The following is a 19,569-nucleotide window of genomic DNA, read 5'->3' as shown; positions in this document are numbered from 1 at the left end:
CAGGTTCAAGTCTTAAGAGCAGAGGGTTTTTCTTATTGAAATGCAGTTTATTGGGCTGTAATGGGAACTGCATAATGTTACAACAAGAGTACTCACTGGCAGAAGTTTCCAAATATCATTCACATAGCTAGGCCAGAAATCCATGTTTTTGAGTCCCTATGCTTCTCTACACCCTTTCTCAAATGAGGATGAATTCTAGAAAGAGCAGAAGATTTCCATCTTTTCTGCTAGATGTTCTTTGATGTCCACAAAATATTCACCTTATCCTCCCCAATCCTTGATAGCTTGGGGAATTCAGTTAAATAAGAAATTGAACTCTTTTCTCACCAAATTGCAGCCTCACCTCATATTTCTAACTTCAAAGCAGCCCAGCCCTGCACCGGTGTTCTGAGTGAGAGGTACAGGACCACCAGCAAGCTGCCTAGAAATACACCTGCACTGTGTGGAGAGGAGATGGAAACAGCTGTTTCTCACTCCGTACACATGTAAAATTTGTTTTGTTCACTACTAGCAGAACACCAATGTTCCTGGAGAAATGGTATTATTGTTTGCGCTACATAGTGGTGGATTCAGGTGGGCTTCCTGGAATCAATCTGGGGCTGAGACAATGTTGTAAATTTGCTTTGTGCCATGGAAGGAAACATCCACAAAGTTTTGGTGTGAGAATTTTCACATGAAAAACTACTATTTTGCTACGGACAGGCAAACCTTTCACTTGTGATGATTTTGAAATTCAGGCTGCCTTAGTTGGATCGCTATATGCTCGTATCTTCCCAGCAACTTCAACATGTTTGTATTTAATGCAAACAAAGGTTCTAAAAGTATTAATACAATGTTTTCTAGCATTTTTGGTATTCATAAAAGAAAAATACTTAAAGAAAGCTTTTTTGGCTTTGTTTTGTTTTCGTGGTAGGCATCATTATCTCCCCAGACAGCTGCTGTTACTTGCTCAGTTAAGGGCTTTCCACGTTTTTGGATGAATAAGAAATACTGTCAAAATGTTTTTATATTTTTCTTCAGTCCTGATTTTGAGTTACCAGAACATTCTTGCCTGACAATTGCTATCACATAAGAAATTGGTTATATTTCAGTCCTGTTTCCAGTGTATAAACAGCATAGTACATCACTGACAGAACTAAAGAGAAAATGATCCCTCCAAGGTTTTTTAGCTGTCATGTCAGCCAGCAAATGTGGAAGAACAGGGAAGAATGAGCTAAACTTTCACCCACCAAACTGGAAGCAGATCATCATGTAGGAGCTTGTATTGCTGCTTGCTGTGTAACACCTGTTTTGCAGAAAAAGAGAAGCCCCCAAGTTCACCATTGTAAAGACTCCACTGTTGGCTCGTACTCCCACCTGTCAGAAAGCCTGTTTGCAGTCGTGCTGAAGACAGTTCTTAATCTGGGCAGAGAGAAAACTAGAAACCCCTTACAAAATACTTCAAACCAAAGATTTCTTCTTCTATGCACACATTTAGTTTTTGGGTATGTACATTGTTTCCTCCAAATTACTCGATACTTTATTTAAATGGCACAGATATAAACCAGTTGCCTGGCTGTCACCTGAAAGGGTAGAAATCGTAATGAATTGCTTTAAGATTATCATTTGTTCCAGTGAAACCTGAGTGTTGTGGTTGCAATGATATGTTTAACTGCGTTAGGGAAAGCACCGGGCACCCAGACTGATAATGAAGGGAAGGAGAGGTACGCTTCACTGCAGTGATTACAGTCAGCAGAAACTTGACAACATTTTCTGGTATCATATACCTCTATTTGTTGTAGCTATTTAAACTGTATTAGCTAATTTGTTTACCTAATTAATCAAAAAGCTTATAATGAATAAGAAATTTGCTTCTTGCATAGTGAAAGTGAAAAGAAAGGGAGAGGAACAGTGAAAATTTGTATTTACAGACCACTATCTTCCTGCTACAAATTCTTCGTTAGAAAATGAGCTGGGAGATGTTTAGCCATTTCCTAACCATCTCTAAAGGTAAAATCTCTGCACCTTGAAAAAAACAGCAGAAAGATGAGCTATTTACAGGAGACTGTGGTAGTTCCGGTCAGTAATAGTAAGCACTGTAGAAATAAAGCCCTCTTCAATGTCTATGCATTTTCTAAGTCTAAACAACACAAAGGCAAATCTCCATGAAATCCATCTTTGTATTTTAAATGGCTCCCTTCAAATTCTTCACGTGATCTACCCTGAGTGAATTCTCAGAAGAAAATAGTGTGTTAGCTCCTAGCACAGTTACAAATTTCACTGTTTATAAGCATTCCTCGGTAGTCATTATGGCTAGCATTCTGTCTGTTTTGTTAGCTATCCCAAGCAATTGCACTGCAATTGTCTAGAAGGGACAGGTAATGCTGCAATGTTTGCAGCAGACTTCGCTCTAGGTAACTGGGTATTCATCCTATCAATGTACACACATATGTAGCTGTCTCTTTTTCTGTTTCTTCAGCCTTACTCATTTAACACAAATGTCACAGCTCCTCCTATCAAACAGCAACAAAACAACAAACAAACAAAAACAGTCAGATGCACATGCTGTCCTTGCTCTACGTACCATACAAAATACAGTTGAAAAGAAATTTTGCCCACAAATCATGATTTTTTTTTCAACACAGGAAAAAATTATACCTCTTTCAAAAGAAAAGAGAGAAAAAATTGTGTTTGAAAGTGGCACTTTACTCATATTTAAATAGTATTTTAAAATTAGTGTTACACATATAGGTAACACATGGTATGATATCTTGTCCACAGGAAATCTCAACTTTGTTTCTTAATTATAAAAATTTAAATGCAAACTACATTCTAGATTTTAGAGAATATGAGACATAATATATATGCTCACATATCCTGGTGGTTTGGGTGTGTTTTTTTTGTTTGTTTTTTTGGCTACTTCCTACTACTGAAAAGAGAAATGTGGATTCTGTTTGGTAAGCAGCTTGCTGGTCAGACTGATGTATTCAGCTATGATCCTAAGAGACTTTATTTCATCATAGGTTACAGCTTTCCCCAACATTGTGTCACGATTTTCTCTAGCTATTTTTCTTTGACTTCTTTCTTTTTTATAGTATGGAATGGAGTACACTTTCACGGAGTTTGTAGGAGTATCACGTACGTTTTCTTGGTATTAGCCAGCAGTACTAGAACACTTTTGAATTGAGATGCTCGAAGAAAGCAGCTGTGGAGTAAAATGGGTGTTTCCCTGTTCTCAGATATTTCAGTAGGCTGAACCAAACTTTACAATCATATATGCCTGTTACCTCAGTGGGATTGCTCTCGTATATGGAAGTGATCAGATATTCTTAACAGGGAACCTCCCTTGGAAAGGGAACTGGTGGTCTGATCAGCATAACACACACTGTCTTTAAATGCAAGTATGACCTCATTTGAAGCCCTTTATGGAACTTACGCCATCAGTGGCATTTTTAGAAGTTGTATTTCCTTGGTTGTTTCTCTTAATTTATATACATACAACTGCTAACAGTCTTTGGTTATTCAATTTTAAAAGATTAAAAAAAATATATAAATCTTGGTAGACATGGGGGAAGTCGCAGAGGAAAATGATTCATTTAGTTGCTCTGTGTGGGCGTGTGAGCCTATGGATTTAAAAAGCCACAAAAGCACAGAAAGATATAGTGGGAGGAGAAATTGCACTGAAGATTTTGTCAGCTTCTGAAGCAATGGGTTTAGTTTCAGATCTATATTTCTCTATTCGGCTGTATCAGTGAGAACTCAGTATTAGAACGCAAACACAATTTTTCAGTCGTGGTTGGATTTCCGTCATTTTATCTGATTAACAAATATAGTAACGTCTTGTCTATCAAGTGGTTGAACATCTCTGTGGTATAAATGTCAAGAAATGGCAGAATTTTCAGTTTTTACTTCAAAGCTGATATGCCTTAGCATTCACTCTGCCAGAAACGGTAAATTAGATGTTTTAGTTAGACAAATGAATGGATCAAGAGAGTAAGCCGTAAAACGTTACTAGGCTGCTTTGGTCTGAAATACATCCAGGCAAGTGCACACTGTGCAATGGCAGTGATTTTTTAAAAGGGAAGAGTGTAGAGGGGGGTATCAGCCACCTTTTTAGAGACAACCTTTCCTTTCTCAAAGAAAAGGTTCTTCAAAGACAGACATTTAAATCATCAGCACACAGCTGGAGAATGAGAGGCATGAACTGCCAGTCTAATAGCATCTTCTGACCTGGATAAGAAATAAAGGATATTGGACTGTTATTCAGGGGATTCATCCTGACTCATAGAGTAGCAGTTAATAGTTAAACTAATTAACTTGCTTTCTTATTGGTGGAAAGGCGTCAGGAAGGGCAAGGCTATTAACCTGGCACTGCAGGCATCTGAGTAGTATCCTCGTGCTTTTTTCCTATAATTGGGCTCAGCTGGACACCAAGAAAAATATCAGCTGGCATATAAAAGCCTAAGCTGACAGTTCTACTATCTTTAGTGAGAAGGGTAATGCCTAGCTCATGAGGCTGTAGCCTGCCAGGAGAGGATAGATGCTCAAGGAAACTCTGCCTTTATCAGTGACAGCAGATTTCAGTATCCTCAATGGGCTTATGAGGAAGCTGGTTCTTTACTAAGCCACAGGTGAGATTTTTTTTTTTCTAAACAGAGTCTAGAGAATGCTAAATTGAAATGCTAACACCAAAACAAATATGTTTTGCTGAAATGTAGCAGAACTCAATGTCAGTGTGGTGGTGCTGGCTATAAATCTGCCTTAAAAGACTAATTTCTTCAGCTCACTATACATCTACTGAAATATACATCTTAAACAAACAACAACCAGAAGGAAATTTTATAAACAAATGCTTCTCTTTCTTTCTAAGTCTGGCTATACTGTGAGTAATAGGAGTTATTCCTGATCCCTGGCTCTGTCGAGAAATGAGCAAGGAGTTCCCTCAATGTTGAAGGAGGGCTCTGCCTTACAAAACAAGGCCTGCATTTCTCCCTTATGAAGCGCATCAAGTCCCCAGCAGAGGGAGCTTGCCTGAGTGTTCGGAAAGGTGAACCAGGCATCTGTGCTAGGAAGGTTAGGCTGCAAGAAACTTCCCTCAAGGATCAGCTGAGGGTAGTTTCTCTCTGTTAGGCACAAATAGCCTCTTAACACCAGCAACCATAGTGGTGCAAGCTAACTTTGACAATTATAAAGTAGTGAATGGCCTTGCTCCTGGCTCTTATACTCTGAGATATCCTAAAGCAAAAAATAACTATTTTTAGCTATCAGTAAATACTTTTAATTTTAGAGGTAGCTTGAGGGCTTCAGATGTGGATTTGGAGATCAGCTGAAGAAGGGTCTCTCCACATACTTGCCTTTTGTTTTGATTTTTTCTTCCTTGTGTATGTGAAGCTGCTGATTGCATGTAGTCTGACAAAATAGAAATATTGCCCTCTCTTTTTGCTCAGCAGGGTTGACTTCTGAGAAAAATAGTCTTTTAACACCTATTCAATACAAACATGTAGGCGAATGTTCTGTGCCTGCTGATGGAGGTGGTAGATGTTTCCATGAAAAGCTCACCAGACAAAACATGATTCCTTGTTTGCTTAAGAGGCAACTACATTAGAGGTTGAACTGAGGAATGGGCTGGAGTGCAAGAAGTTAGAGAACTTGCTCTTGCTAAAAGCTAAAGGAGCCTTGTAGGCTTATTTGTAGGGTTATAGTTCTGTGTATCTCCCTGTACAGTGGATGAAGAAAATGAATCCAAAAAACAGTGGCCAGAGGAGTTACAAAAGGAAATTGCAGGCCTATTCCAGTGCCCCATGTCAAAGATTCTATAACAGAGATTTAGGAGCTCAAAATTATTAGTGGGTCAGGCTCTCTAAATTTTCAGTGTCTGCAATTAAGGAAAACATAAGGTCATGTTTTCAATTTACAATTTGTTCCTTGCTGTTTGGCATTGCTGATGATACTTAAGTAATGGTTCTTAGAATAATTTACTCATCATGTTCAGATTTGGCTCGAGACTTCTTCTATATTTGTATACATTTAGAGTCGCCCATGTCTAGAGTTTGTTAATTAGAGCTTTTGAATCTGTCCTCATCAGCATTGCAAAGATACTTTTATTTAAAATAACAGTAGGAACATAATAAACAAAGAGGAAAATAATCAAACACAACTGTCTTTAAACCAATCCACATCATGTTATATTGGATACCCCATCAAAATAAAAAAACACTTAGAAAAGAGTGATTGTTTTATGGCAGTGCAAACCAAATGCGTTCAACTCCTTACTGGAAAGATTAATCAAATTGTATCATGTTGCTGCCTTAACCCCATTAGGATTTAAAGAACATTAATTTATTCACAGCCTTCTTTCATCTAACACAAAACAAAACCCTGTATCGAAGTGTTATTCAGAGTCTCTTTAATATTGTAGATCCCAAGTCCATGTTTCTCACTCACGCTGAAAATAGCTCTTTTTTTTTAATTTTCTAGAAATATATTTTAAAACTTTTTTCTACTTGTCATATAAATAATACTGCATTAACAATCTCAGTTTTTGTCTTCACTAAGATGGATACATTTTTAGTTTATCTGCATGTTAAGGTTTTGGAAAATAATACTTAATTCTGTTCAGTCATATTTCTAGTGATGCCTCTCTTGTGGTTCCCCCTTTTCCCAGGAGCCTCATATTTTAGCTTTTCCATATTGTTATCAACACAGAATCTTTCTCAGTCCCTAGAAGGCTTGGTTTTAAGCCACTTGTTTCCAGTGTGTTTCAAATCTTTGCCCACAGTATCATTCCATGCCATACAGAGCAGCTATTCACCAGATGCCAGATGCATAAAGTGCTCTTCAGTTGGCTTCTTTCCTCAGGATTACTAATTTCTATGCCAAACTAATTTCTAATTTTTGGACTCCATAGCTGCTGATTGTGCTGTTTCCTCAGGGCAGTTGTTACTGGAAACAATCCCAGATGTCAGTGAGTACTGTCACAAAATTTTGAAAAAGACTCGATGTATCCTTTCTCATCTATCTTTCCTGGAATTTTTAAGGGTGAACAACCAAACCTCAGTGCAAATAGGTAACAGTGTAGGGCCTAGAAATTGATTCAGAGCTGAAGTGTCACTTTCAGAGTCTACTACAGCTATGTTTCAACAATTGGCTTTACATCCTAAATAATATTCATTTAGTATTGTTTTTCCAGACTTTAAATGTATATGACTATGTAGGCATATTCTCTGAGGATTGATTTTGCTTGCCCACTTTATTAGGCTTCTTGGCATGCTTTCTCAGGAGATGAAAACAGACCTAAAACTGCATCACTGTTGTAAGGTTGCTCTGTAGCTGAGGTGTCCACAGCTGACAGAGTGAGGGCTGTAGTACATTTTGGGAGTTATAAGAGTGCAATGTGTAGATAGGCCTGCTTAGTGTAAAATGTTACATGATATCTCATAAAGAGGAGCTGTATCATGCAGGAAGAGATACCAGTAGCATTAGCCTACATTGGTATGTGCATACTACAATACTGCATTTAATTACATGACCTCATGCTGTCTTACTCCATAGCACTCTGTTTTCACTCTTAGCTCTTAATAATTACAGCGGGAGGACTTAAGGTTTCTCAGACTACTGTATGTCCCAGAATTGAGTTTCTTGCTTAGAGTAAGCTAAACTTTGTCATCTATCATTACTACGTGCAAAAACAAAATTATCTTTGGTAAATTAGAAAAAAATATGTTCAAGCAGCATGGTAATGCTACCTATGTATTTTCTAGGATTCTTCTCTAGGCTGATCAAAAGCCTCTTTTACTAACTGCCTCATATCCTACAGCAGATGTTTTGCTGATCCTTTTCTCAGAGAAAACAGAACATAAAAGCAACTCCTCCCCAGGAGCACAATCTGATCCCTTTAAAGGCTTACTATAAGCTTTCCTTCTGAAGGATTTCATGGGAAGCCACCTGAGAGGAGAGTGTACCTCTGCACAGGGAGCTTTCTCTGGAGGAGTGCTGGTCACAGCGTGGTGCTGGGGAGTCTGCTGTCTCTCTTGCTGCTTCAGTCAGGAACCATATGGAAGCATGAGGTAAAGGCCAGAATGTCATATTTGACAACGTTCACATAGCAAAAAGAGCACACAAAAGCCCCATAGGGGATTTACATGTACACCTGCGTTGGGTAAATCATTGAATAATTCCTAATATGAGGATCAAAGTACAGGTTGCTGAATACAAACATTGTTCATTTTCACTTCTGCATTTTAAGTCGTATTACAGGAGACATTCTTCCCATATTAAATATATTTTAGGTTATCTTAGATATTCTTTTTGTATCTTTCAAAAACTCTCTCTGGTGACTACACTGTACCTTAGCATAGTGTTGGATTCTCTAATATATGATCAGCCCTTCCTGTTTCTAACTCTTAGAATTAAATGAAGTTTCTTTAGGCTATATGCTGGTTATTCTGTTTTAAGGCCTGGCTTCCTAGATGCTAATGGAAAGGCTACAGCTGTTGAATCTTCTTGCTGCAAGGCCTGTAAGATTGCTTCCAACCTTTCTGGATATGGATGGGGAGGAGGGGGAGGAAGAGAACTCAGCCTCCTCTTTGCATTTTTTCTTATCAAAAGACAGAAGACTTGGGAGGTGGTTAAAGAAATGTTTGTTTTGCACTTGCGTTGTCATGACAAGCTAATGATCAAGACATTGCATTTGCTGGTGAAATTCCTGAGAATTTGAGATCAATCTCTCTTTAGAAAACTATAGGTCTAAATGTATGTGGTTTTATTTATACATTTTTTTTCCCAAAGGCAAATGAGTGTATGATCAGTCTTCCTGGGTAGAGGTGCTGTCTGCATTCAGAAATTTAGAAGGGTCTCCTGCGAGGGGGAAAAAGATTGTTTTAGATTCTCAAAACTACAATAAATATCATTAAATACAGATAGGCCTTAGCCATCCACTTTTGTTTTGCATACCAGCTTCTTTTGGGGCAGTGTCTGCAGTGTCACTAGACTTCCAGGGCTTTTCACACCTGGATTTCAATGTGCACAGGTGCTGAGGGTGTTTGAATAGCAGGTTTGGATCTCAGTCTTTCTTCTTTTTGGAAACCACTATTTAGAAAGATGGGAGAAGGCCTTTTCTGTGAACCAATTAACACTTAAACTAGGATAGAAATCTTTTCAAAGTTAGGAAAAGACTGCCTGTAATTTAGAAGTGTATCACTCATTTTGTCTCTAAACATCAGTTTTTTTAAAGTTGTTTAAAAACAGGAGACTGTCTAATGTCACTATTTTGCACACCAGCCATAGCAATTTGTTGATTTTCTTGTGAAATCAGCTGACTGGTATATCTTAATTATTGTTATCATTGCTCTTATAGTAAAGCAAAAAGGGAAGTAAACCTGAACTGAGCAGACCTGTCAGTGTATTTCTGTGTGTATGCTGTGTGAAAAAAAGACAAGGAAATTCTGAGAATAAAGAAGTCCGACAAAGTCCAGGAAACCTCACTATTCTTCCTCTTTTTTTTCTTTGCTTGATTTCCCTTGTTTCAGTGCAAATAATAAAATGAGTAAATGTATCAAGTTGAGTGAAGGAATGACTATTTATAGTCACACCCCTGTTTTTTTCCACTCTCCAGTTCTCTTAACTGCTTTACTTTGTAATGAAGTCTTAAAACAATTAGCAGCATTTGGCATCAATTTGGCATTACAATCACTATAGATGAAATACAGAAGTTTTATGATAGATGCTGAAATGGGACAAGCAAAATTTTCATTTTGGAGAGGAGGTAATTCCCCAGCATCTGCTTCTTTTGCTTTAACACTCGAGAGACACCCATGGCATTATCCTTACACCCTCCCATTGGCCTTAAGACTACTGTTTCACGCCTTCGTTCAATATTTTCCCAACTGTTCAATGCAAAAAAAAATCTTTCTGCTTCTGTCTGGAATAACCTTTAAGTCCAGTACTTCCCCGGATATTAGACTTTATGCCTGTTGCTACAATGTCAGTGAAAGGAGAAACAACTGGTGTCCCGTTTGGAGATGGGAAGTGGTTGAATTTGGTCTCACCACCCAGTCAACTCAAAAGGTCTGCATAGGTTTCTTTTGTGAACTGTGAGGCTCCAGAAGTTTTCCCCAAAATAGGAAGCCCTATGACTCAGATGTGTTTTTGCAAATGTCAGTTCATCAAGTTGCATAGCTGTAAAAACCATACACATGGGTTTCACTTTCCCACAGAATTATTTGCACACAAACCCTACACAACTACATCATGACACAAATGCTGAATTGCTCAGGTCTGTTGATAGCTCTAGTATTTTTTTTATTGCACAAGGCAAAGGAAACAGATCATGCAAAAAAAAGTAAATACAGCAAATTCAGAAGGTGCACTGGAATATGAAATATGCCTCATTTCTAATAACCTGAAGTACTATGGATAGGCAGGAAATTTTGTTACTGACACTTGAAATAGTCATACTGAAACTGATCTTTTATAATAGGAAAGGACATGGGACTCATTTAAGTAAACTTAAGTGAACTTTTTCATGAAAAAATCAGATTCAAAAGATATTGTGAAATTATTTTAATACATGTAATATTTCAAAAGAAAAAAAAAAGGGGGCAGGGGTAAAGGGATAATTTAACTGTTGATATTAATGCAAATATTGATCCTTATGAGTCTACAAGGTTATAGCACACGTTTATACACAGAAAATTTCTCCTTTAAACTAAAGGCTTGCTGCTTTTTCATGGGGGATTTGATAGTACACCCAGAAGTTGCTTTGGCCTTAAAAAAGGCAAACAAACCTACTGACAGTTTGACTTGAGCTGTCTTTCCCCTCCCCCTTGAAAGCATTATTACTTTTACTGGGATTTTTCTGGCAGATAGGAAAAAATCAAGGAACTGGGGTTTTATTTTATTTTTTAATTATTTATTATTTGAAAATCATTGATAACTTAGTTTAATTCAAATATTTTTGAAACTGCATCTGATTATTTAGGGTTTATAAAGTATAGTATGTATGGTCCTCCTATGCTGTAGATTCTTGAGAAAGGAAAATTTCATTCATGCTTTGTAAATATATTTTTAGTGCCTAGAAAGTTCTCCTGGACAAATACTTGTGTTACACAATTTGCTGACACTTCTGAAATGCACTCAGAGTATTTTATAGCTTTGTCTACTTTGGGGTATTTATACATTGTGGTTTATATGATGAGTTACACCTCACATGTCCAGGACCACATACAGTTGTTAGTTTTAGCACTGCTATATAAAGCATTAAGCTTATTACACCCAAAAGAATTAAATTATGCTGAGGCAGTTTGTGTTTTGTGATTAGATGTTACAAAGGAAGACAATTGTAGGAGCTAAAAGTGGGAAGTGAACATCGTTAACAGTAATACATCATAATTAAAGGAAAACATTTGCTTAATTATTTTCATTAAATATTTTCCCTTTTGTATGGTCCTTTTGCTTTTCTCATGCAATGTTGTTTGACTTCCAGATGGTTCAAAGCATCCAAGCTGATTGATCTTTTCAGTCTTATTTCAGTGTTTATACTCATGTTCCTGTGTTCACAATATGTATAAGAAATTCTGGATTTTTCAATTTCTTCCAAAAGTTTAAATTATAGGCATCTTAATTTAAATTTAATTAAAAGCAGGTTTCATTCATGACTGTTTATATTTCACTAGCATTATTTTTATTTGAAGCAAATGGAAAACCTAATTGTCTTCTAAATGCTGAAGTGAGAAGACTACTGAAGCAGTGAGGGAACACATGGGACAAATCAATAAATTCCTGCAGAAACAGGTTAATCAAAATCGGCACCTTGCCTTCAGATACAGAGGCAGTTGAGGTACCATGGGCAGACTTCACAGTATGGATATCTGCAGCTTACTGAAGACTAGCAATATAAAACTTGATGAGCATTTTTATGTCAGCATAATTTAGCATATTTATTCCTCCAAAGGTTTTAATACCTCTTAAGAGGAATGATCCTATCAACATAAAGGGGTCATAAGGATTGCTGCATGATCAGATTAACCTCTCTTCTACTCCATTGCTTCCAAGCCTTAGGTCAGTTCTGTTTGATTTTGGAAATAGTTTGTTTCCTGGCTACTCTTTCCTTTTTATTGTCATGATACAATATATGTTTACTTGTTACTATGATTTTATATTATTAGCTATTGGCCTATTCCTACTGCATAGCCTTGTTCCATGAGGATTATGTGTCAGTGCTATATTCTATCTTTGTTTTTGTAATTTTTACAACTACCTAGTTGTTTAGTACACATAACACAAGTTTATGCTGATATTAATAATCTTTCTTCACAAAATGAGGCCAACAACCACCTGTTAATAACGCTGATTGCATTATTTATGCTAAAAATCTGAGCCTCCTGAACTACACCTGAAGCCCAGGGATGTATGGATTTATGAATCCCAGCTCACTCCTACAGAGCTTTGGAAATGTTTGCCAAAGTGGCTGATGGGAAGGATTTGGATTTCCTGCTGCCATCTGAAGTTCCCTATGACAGCCCCTAAAATTCCATGCCTTCTCACTGCCTCTGGCCCTCCAAAGCCTTTAAACACTGGTTATTGGAGGCCCTATGGGGAGAACTGACAGAGGAGATTGACTTTGTTTCACTCAGAGGTGAAAATATGGAATAAAAGCTAATGGGCGTGACAGCATTTTGCCTAGTAAGGGTGTGTACAGTATGTTTATTCCTTAGGAACTATTTATTAGTTACTTAAATTAGTAGTAGTATTATCCATATGCTTGCTTGCAGCAAAACCACATAAAAGTAATAATTCCTTAAAAGCAACATTTCCATGGGAACTCTTCTCATGCTTTGCATTGTAACCCACCTAGTAACAACGGCTCTTCAGGAGCAGTTTGGCACCTGGACTTCAATATGTTGCTACTGGGGTTTGCTCTTTTGGTTGTTATCTGTATTGTGTGTTAATTGTTTTATTTGTATTTGTAATGTGGTATTCTAGGAAACTAAGTTTATTCTGTATTTGCTAGATTTCAAGCTGAATGTTCAATTTAATTCTGACTCTTCAAGATGGCTTATAATTCAAATCTATTAATTATTTTACAGAATACAAACTGCTTATTTACTCCTGTTTCATAGCTTCACATGGAATAGGTAATACATGGAAAGTGTCTGAGTGTGTGTGTGAAATTTGAGCCTGTATTTTGTTGAATTCATTATGCAAGGTAATGTATAAACCCATAACAAAAGGCAAATCTGCATTCATTTTGAACAGAGATGGATATATGTAGTTCATTTATGATGCAGATGAGCTTCATTTATTTCAGCAAATCCACTGAGCATTAATCCTGACCTTATTATGACATTTAAAAAAAAAAGCATTGTAGTGCTTCTTAAAGTGTTTGCTTCAGAGGCTGGAAATATTAACCCAAGCCTAAATGAAGGATTTCTCTTCTGGAAAAGAAATTTGGACATAGTATTGACTTTTCTGGCAAGTCTGAATTATTGCTGTTTCTGCTCAACCCAAATAAATCACTTTTCTGATCCACCCCCACCGCCCCCGACCCTATATGCAACTTAGGTACTTATTTTTCTCTAGAAATATAAACACTTGAGTTTGAATTATAAGAACAGCTTTCAACTTGCATACTACACCTGTAATTTTCCACTACACTTCCAATTCACTGTTACTGTTGTCTTCCAATTTCAGCCTCTGTTTACTAATACAGTAAGAGTCACACTAAGTGAAACTGCATGTAAGCATTGTCCTAAGAACTATCCACAAAATAGAAGTGTATTTTGTAATCATGTCTAATAGTACTTTCCATATATTAACTTATACCTTAGATACCATGAAGAATACAGTTTAATTTCAGTAAGAAAGCAATTAAAGATATTTCTACTCAACTTTTTTGCTTCTTTTGCTCTTTTTCTTTGTTTTCACTGTGCCTTCAAAACATCCCCATTTGTGTGGGGTTACATGAATGTGTTTTTGTGCGGTGTGCAGCTGCAGAAGAAACAAAACACATTCTGATGATGGGTGATGTAGGTACTTTCAATGACTAATGGGTTTAGCTTTGTATTGTTGTTTGCCTGCTCAAAAGCTAAGAATTAGATAAAAGAAAGCAGTAAAGGAAGAGTTTTTTAAAAAGAAAAAAGGCAAAACAATGGTACAACCTGTACATACCTCTTCAAAGCTCCAGAGAAAAATGCTTGTATGTTGGCTGTATTGGTATAAGAATGCTTGGGAGGAATACAATGTACAAAAGTCAGTAATCCTGGGATCAAAGGAAACAGAAAATCTCAAGAATCTGTCAAATAGGAGAAAGTTTGAAAAGAAAGGAGAAGCCATCAAAAGTGTGCCACTTTTATCTGCTTAAAACAAGGTGATTGTTTTCTTTTCAGTGGTGGGATTTGCCTACAAAGTTGAATTTTAAAAAATGCAGGTTGAACCCTTGTGTATAGAATTGTTTTAAACTTCTCCTAAATGCTTTTTGCCTTGCATGAAGTAATATATATTTCTCTTCTTTTCTAAAGCCCTCTGTCAGGGCAAACTTGTCATGACAAGTTCCCACAAGGAAAGTCCTGTAGGGTCCAAATATCACTTGAAATTCCTGAGTGAGCCATGATTGCTGTTTGAGACTGTTACCCAATTGCTGGTCTGAGTGACTGGCTTGCAGAATACTGACTTTAAAGACATAAAAGCCTGAGCATCTGTACATCTTGTAGTACAGGTGGCTGCTCATCAAAGCATTGAGCACCACTGTGGCTTTTTTCTGAATCCTATCACCAAGAACATAGAATAGTATGATGCAATTGCAGAAGTATGTGTAATAGGTTAGCTTCTGCTAACCTGATATTCAGCAATATCTCTTCCTTGATTGCATTTAAACTACAGTGATGGAGTAGTCTGCAATTAATCCTGCAGTTCAGCTAACCTGATGCACAGGGCATGCTGACTTTCCTACTGATGTTTTGTTTCTTCAGTGGAAGCTACGTATAGGAAATGAAGGAAAAGGAAGAGAGAAAATGATGTACAACTGCAGCTCATCTTGTCCCATCCCATCATAGGAAGAAGACAGCATGTGTACCCACACTCAGATGCTAACAGCACCCCTAGTTTGGGTGAACAATTAATTTCAACAGAAGCCCTTGCAATGCAGCATGCTGCTCAGAGTCAATGAGGAAAGTCACTTAAACAGGACTGACTTAGGGCAACAAGATAGACTGGAAATTAGGCAAGATGCATGGAAATCATGGTTTTCTAGAAATTAATGTGCTTTTTATCCCCATATCTCCTTTGCAATGGTTGGAGTTCAAAGAAGACAGGAACAGTGCCATCAGCTTGCTGTCCTGATTATTTTCTTAAACAACAAGCTTGAAAAGGAATGATTTGTTTCCATCTGTGTGCCTCTGTACATCTGCTAAGCTAAATGGATTGAAGGGATTGGGAAATACGAGACTAAACAGTGATTTCTATGCTTTTTATAGATGGAAATGACCTAGCTACTCAAAAACAATGTTTTATTTCATAAAGACAAAAATGAATTAGAATAAGGAGTACTGTTCAAACCTTATTCTATAAGTTACATCATTTTTATCAAGTGTTTCTGAAAATACGGAGTACCTCTGTTTGGATGCATGCAAATATGCTGTTATTGTGGAAGAGAGTCAACTGAATGAGCACAATATATCAAATATTACCAATATTGGCAGTTCTTTTAGCATATGAATGTCAAGAAAAAGCCTACTGTTAGTAAATTAACAGCAAGAAGTACATTATATTCTTTCCTTCCCTACCTCCTGAAGCATTGCAGCATATACCATAAGTGCTTGTTCATTGTAGAAAATTCTATTCTAAGTCTGAGTACAGTTTTATGTTTGAAATTATCTTTTCTTCTGACTGAATGTTAGGCATATATAAATTTTTGTAGGGTAGTTTGATGCATGTATATCACTGAGTTTGCACTGCTTATGGAAAGCAGTTGTAATAAACTTGGAGAGGATTACAGTAGGTTGGTCCAGCCACCACAAGCCTAAGAAATTGACAGTATCACCAAGCTTAATGTAATTAGTCATGTCTATGTGAAATTGTTACTGTAGCAAATATTCAGCTGCTTAGGGCTAGATGCTGAAGAGCTTAGATGCTGAAGGAACAAACTCAGCAACATCAGAGCATCGATATCCATAGCAAGAACAGAATAATGATGAAATTCTTCTGCTTAATGGCATTTTAATCTAATAAAAGCAGTTGTTCCAGTGGTCCATAGCTACGATATTAAGGTCTTACCAAGAACTGTAACATTTTAGGACAAAAATTGTACTGGAATTTTTATTTATTCTGTCCTGCCTGTAATAGAAAAGGTTGAGATGAAGGGTAGAAAACACCAAGCTCTGTTTATTCTATTGGTGTAACTACAAAAGGAAGGAAAGCAAGGGGAAAACACGCAGAAGGTAACTACCAGGTTATGCCTTAATGAAGATAACTACCTCATTGTGTCCACTATAAATGTTGTCATGACGTTAGTTCAAGCTTTGGTTTTAAACAATGGAGACCATGAAATACATACTTGCTACATATTGAGAATGTTATGGGAATGACCAGAATATTTTATACAAGAGTAGCAATACATCTTGAACAAACATTACCTAGCCATAACATTCTGGAACATGGACTGCTGAAACAATTGTCTCTGGGGAGAGGTTCCTACAGGAAGACGAATATCCCATAGTCAGTTTGTTTTCAGGTCTCCATTTTTAGAAAGGCTTTCTTTTTCTTTCTTTTTTTTTCTTCAGTTTACTGCAGGAGTGTGTGGTGGAGGGGGAGGCAGAGGTTTCCCTGTGTATGCCTTTCCCTGAAGCCTTCACTGAGAAGGAATCATTGTAAATAATAGAGCCAAGAGACTATTTTTTAAGCAAACAAGCTGAACATTGCTCCTGTGTCTTTCCCTTTCTTTGTCCATTTTTCAGACAATCTAGAACATGACTGTATAAGGATTATGTCTACAGTCCCTAGAAGCTGGCAAGTACCCAGACGCTGCATCTCAGCCATACGTACAAAGTTAAATTTCTAGGATTCATCATATGGCTCTCTGCCACAGTAACTACTGTCATGAACAACTCTGCAAAAGGTTTTCTTAATGGAACAACATATGACCAATAGATCCTACAGTCACTTTCTTCAATGAATTATTAAGAATCAATAGCTTCCATGATTAAATGAGCTACTACTGTAACTCTGTGGCTTTTTTTTCAGACTTTTTTTTACCATCGTTTTACTGGGAACAAGTTTCTCCTTAGCCACTTACAATTTTCTCTTCAATAACCATATCTTTTAACTACTGGCTCATTATTCTTTCTGAATTTCCTCGTCTACTCTGCTTATTCTCTTTCCTTTTCTCCAGTTTTATCTACCTGATCAATTCTGTAGCAATGTACTCCTAGGAAGAGTATCATATGAGTGCTATACTATACTTTTAGTAGGAATATTGGGAATATTTACTATAAAACAAAAAAAAAGTAAGAGTTGTTGCATTCCATCCAATTAAGGTAGCCTTCAGCTGTAACTTCAGAATTGTAAATGGTTTAGGTAGAAACAAGATCACCAATGATTTCTTCCCACTTTGGAAAAAAAAAAATAAAATTAAAAAATCCCATTAGTCTTGGGCCATTATGTAGACCACGGGTCACCTTAAGCCAAGCTTGAAGGTCAGCTGAAAAGTTCAGACAGACCAGCTCACAGACATTTGTTGCTACTTAACATGGATGAGTCCACCTCACTCAATTCCTGTGTTCAATGTTCATTTTCTTTTCAAATCCAATTCTATTTCAAAGTATTATCCTGTGTTCCTTGAAGTTCCTTGAACTACTTTTGAAGGGCCATCTTTCAGACTGCCAATTACTATAGAAACATCACCCTTAATTTTATAACCTGAAAGAGTCCAAATCCAAACTTACCAAGTATAGAGTCAGGGAATTCTTACAAGAGAAATCCTGGATCAAAAACTCATGTTTTCTGGAGTCTTGCTGCCTCTAGGATATCTCTTTCAGTAAGCCTCCCTTATGAAAGAAACTGTGAAGTGGCTCCAAATATATGCCCTCAGAAAAAAGAGATATTTTATACATCTAAAATGAACAACTTTTAATATCTAGCAGATAGACTAGCTAGCAGCTCTATTGACTATTTAGGGGAAATGATAAACTGCTAAAGCTTTGTGGTATCTTGGTGATGGAATGTGTTTTAGCTATAGGGACGTAGCAAGAATAATTGTGTGAAGCACAGGGGAAAGAGTTCTAGTGAACACTATTGTGCTGATATCACTGGAACTGCTAATTGACACTTGTGGTCATAAAAACTGGCACCGTGTAGGTTTTGAAGCTGTTTTTCCTAATGTTTTCTAGGAGATTAAATAATAATGCACTAAAACTATGCACTTATTTTGGAAAGATCTTTTATACAACATATGCCTAAGATAGGTTTTTCCACTTTAGTATTTTATTCATTAGGGACCTTACAAAGTTATTTATACATAATAGAATACAAATTATAATTAAGGAAACTTCCTTTAGAAGAAGCAAAAGTGTAGTTGTTCTTACAAGACAGTTTTCCAATTCAGCATCTTCAATGATATTAGTGCAAATGGAAAAATATTTAAAGAACATTCTGAACCTTCCTGTCTGAGTACATAGTATGTTAACTTTTAAGAGAAAACTTCTGCATAGCTAGGACTTAAAACACTACTTTTCAGATAGTACCTCAGGCTCTATGTTCAAGCTGGTTCTACATAACTGGTACTGAAAATTAACAGGTAAGTCACTACAACCAAAGAGCTAAACACCTCTCTTGCATGCAGGGCACACTAATAAGAAGGTTTTCAGAACATTCGTTACTAGCAAGTGTTAAATAGTATGAGTTACTCTGCAGGCCAGACTGAATTAAGAGAACCGGAGATAATGGGACTATAAAGATGATATGTAGCTAGCAACAGTTGTGGCTTGCTTAGGGATACATGTAAACACAGTCTGGTTGGGACACTTAACAGGATAAATGTGGAAAAAAAAAAAGAGGGGATAAAGCAAACAATATATCAACTGGCTTGCGGGCAGTTTTCAGTGCATGCATGTTCTTCTGTAGTGCTGAGCAGAAAAAACATGCCAGGACTACTCTCTGCAGAATAAAAATCTTAAAGTGCTTCCCTAGCACAGATACCTGCCCCTGTTGCCTTCTCTGCAATGCTGTTTGCTCTGTGCAATGCGGTCGCTCTCTGGATTTGTGCTGGCACTCATTCTCCAGAGACAGTTGTTTCCCTGTGTTCCTGTCCTAACAGACTCACTGTCCCCTCTCCTTTCTCAACTTCCTTGGCTGCCTCAGTCAGAGCTGAAATCAAAGAAAACCCTGCTGAAATGAGGGGAAGTTGTAGTCATGCCAGATAGAAAAAAAGATGGTATGGGTCTAAATTACAAAACCTACACAAAACTGCAATCACTTACTGAGACAGTGTCTCAGTAAGCCCTGGACAGGTCACCTAGCATGGCTGTAGTCTCCCTGTGACAGAAAGCTGTAAGGGATGGGCAGGGCAATCAGCTGTCAGGACACAGGCTCAGCTCATTC

The 19,569-nt window shown here is 37.2% G+C and overlaps 1 long non-coding RNA gene across 1 annotated transcript; it reads left to right on the top strand.

Annotated features, from left to right (window-relative positions):
- Window positions 1-4,472: 4,472 nt before the first annotated feature.
- Window positions 4,473-17,133, top strand: LOC310895857. Its single transcript, XR_014581000.1, has 2 exons — window positions 4,473-4,610; window positions 14,946-17,133. It is a non-coding gene; the product is annotated as an uncharacterized lncRNA (long non-coding RNA).
- The last annotated feature ends 2,436 nt before the right edge of the window (window positions 17,134-19,569 follow it).

The sequence above is a fragment of the Anser anser genome, assembly GCF_964211835.1.
Source record: "Anser anser genome assembly, chromosome: 2".
In the NCBI taxonomy this organism is placed as follows: domain Eukaryota; kingdom Metazoa; phylum Chordata; class Aves; order Anseriformes; family Anatidae; genus Anser; species Anser anser.
Note: the sequence above shows the minus strand (reverse complement) of the source record. Positions and strands in the feature narration are given on the sequence as shown.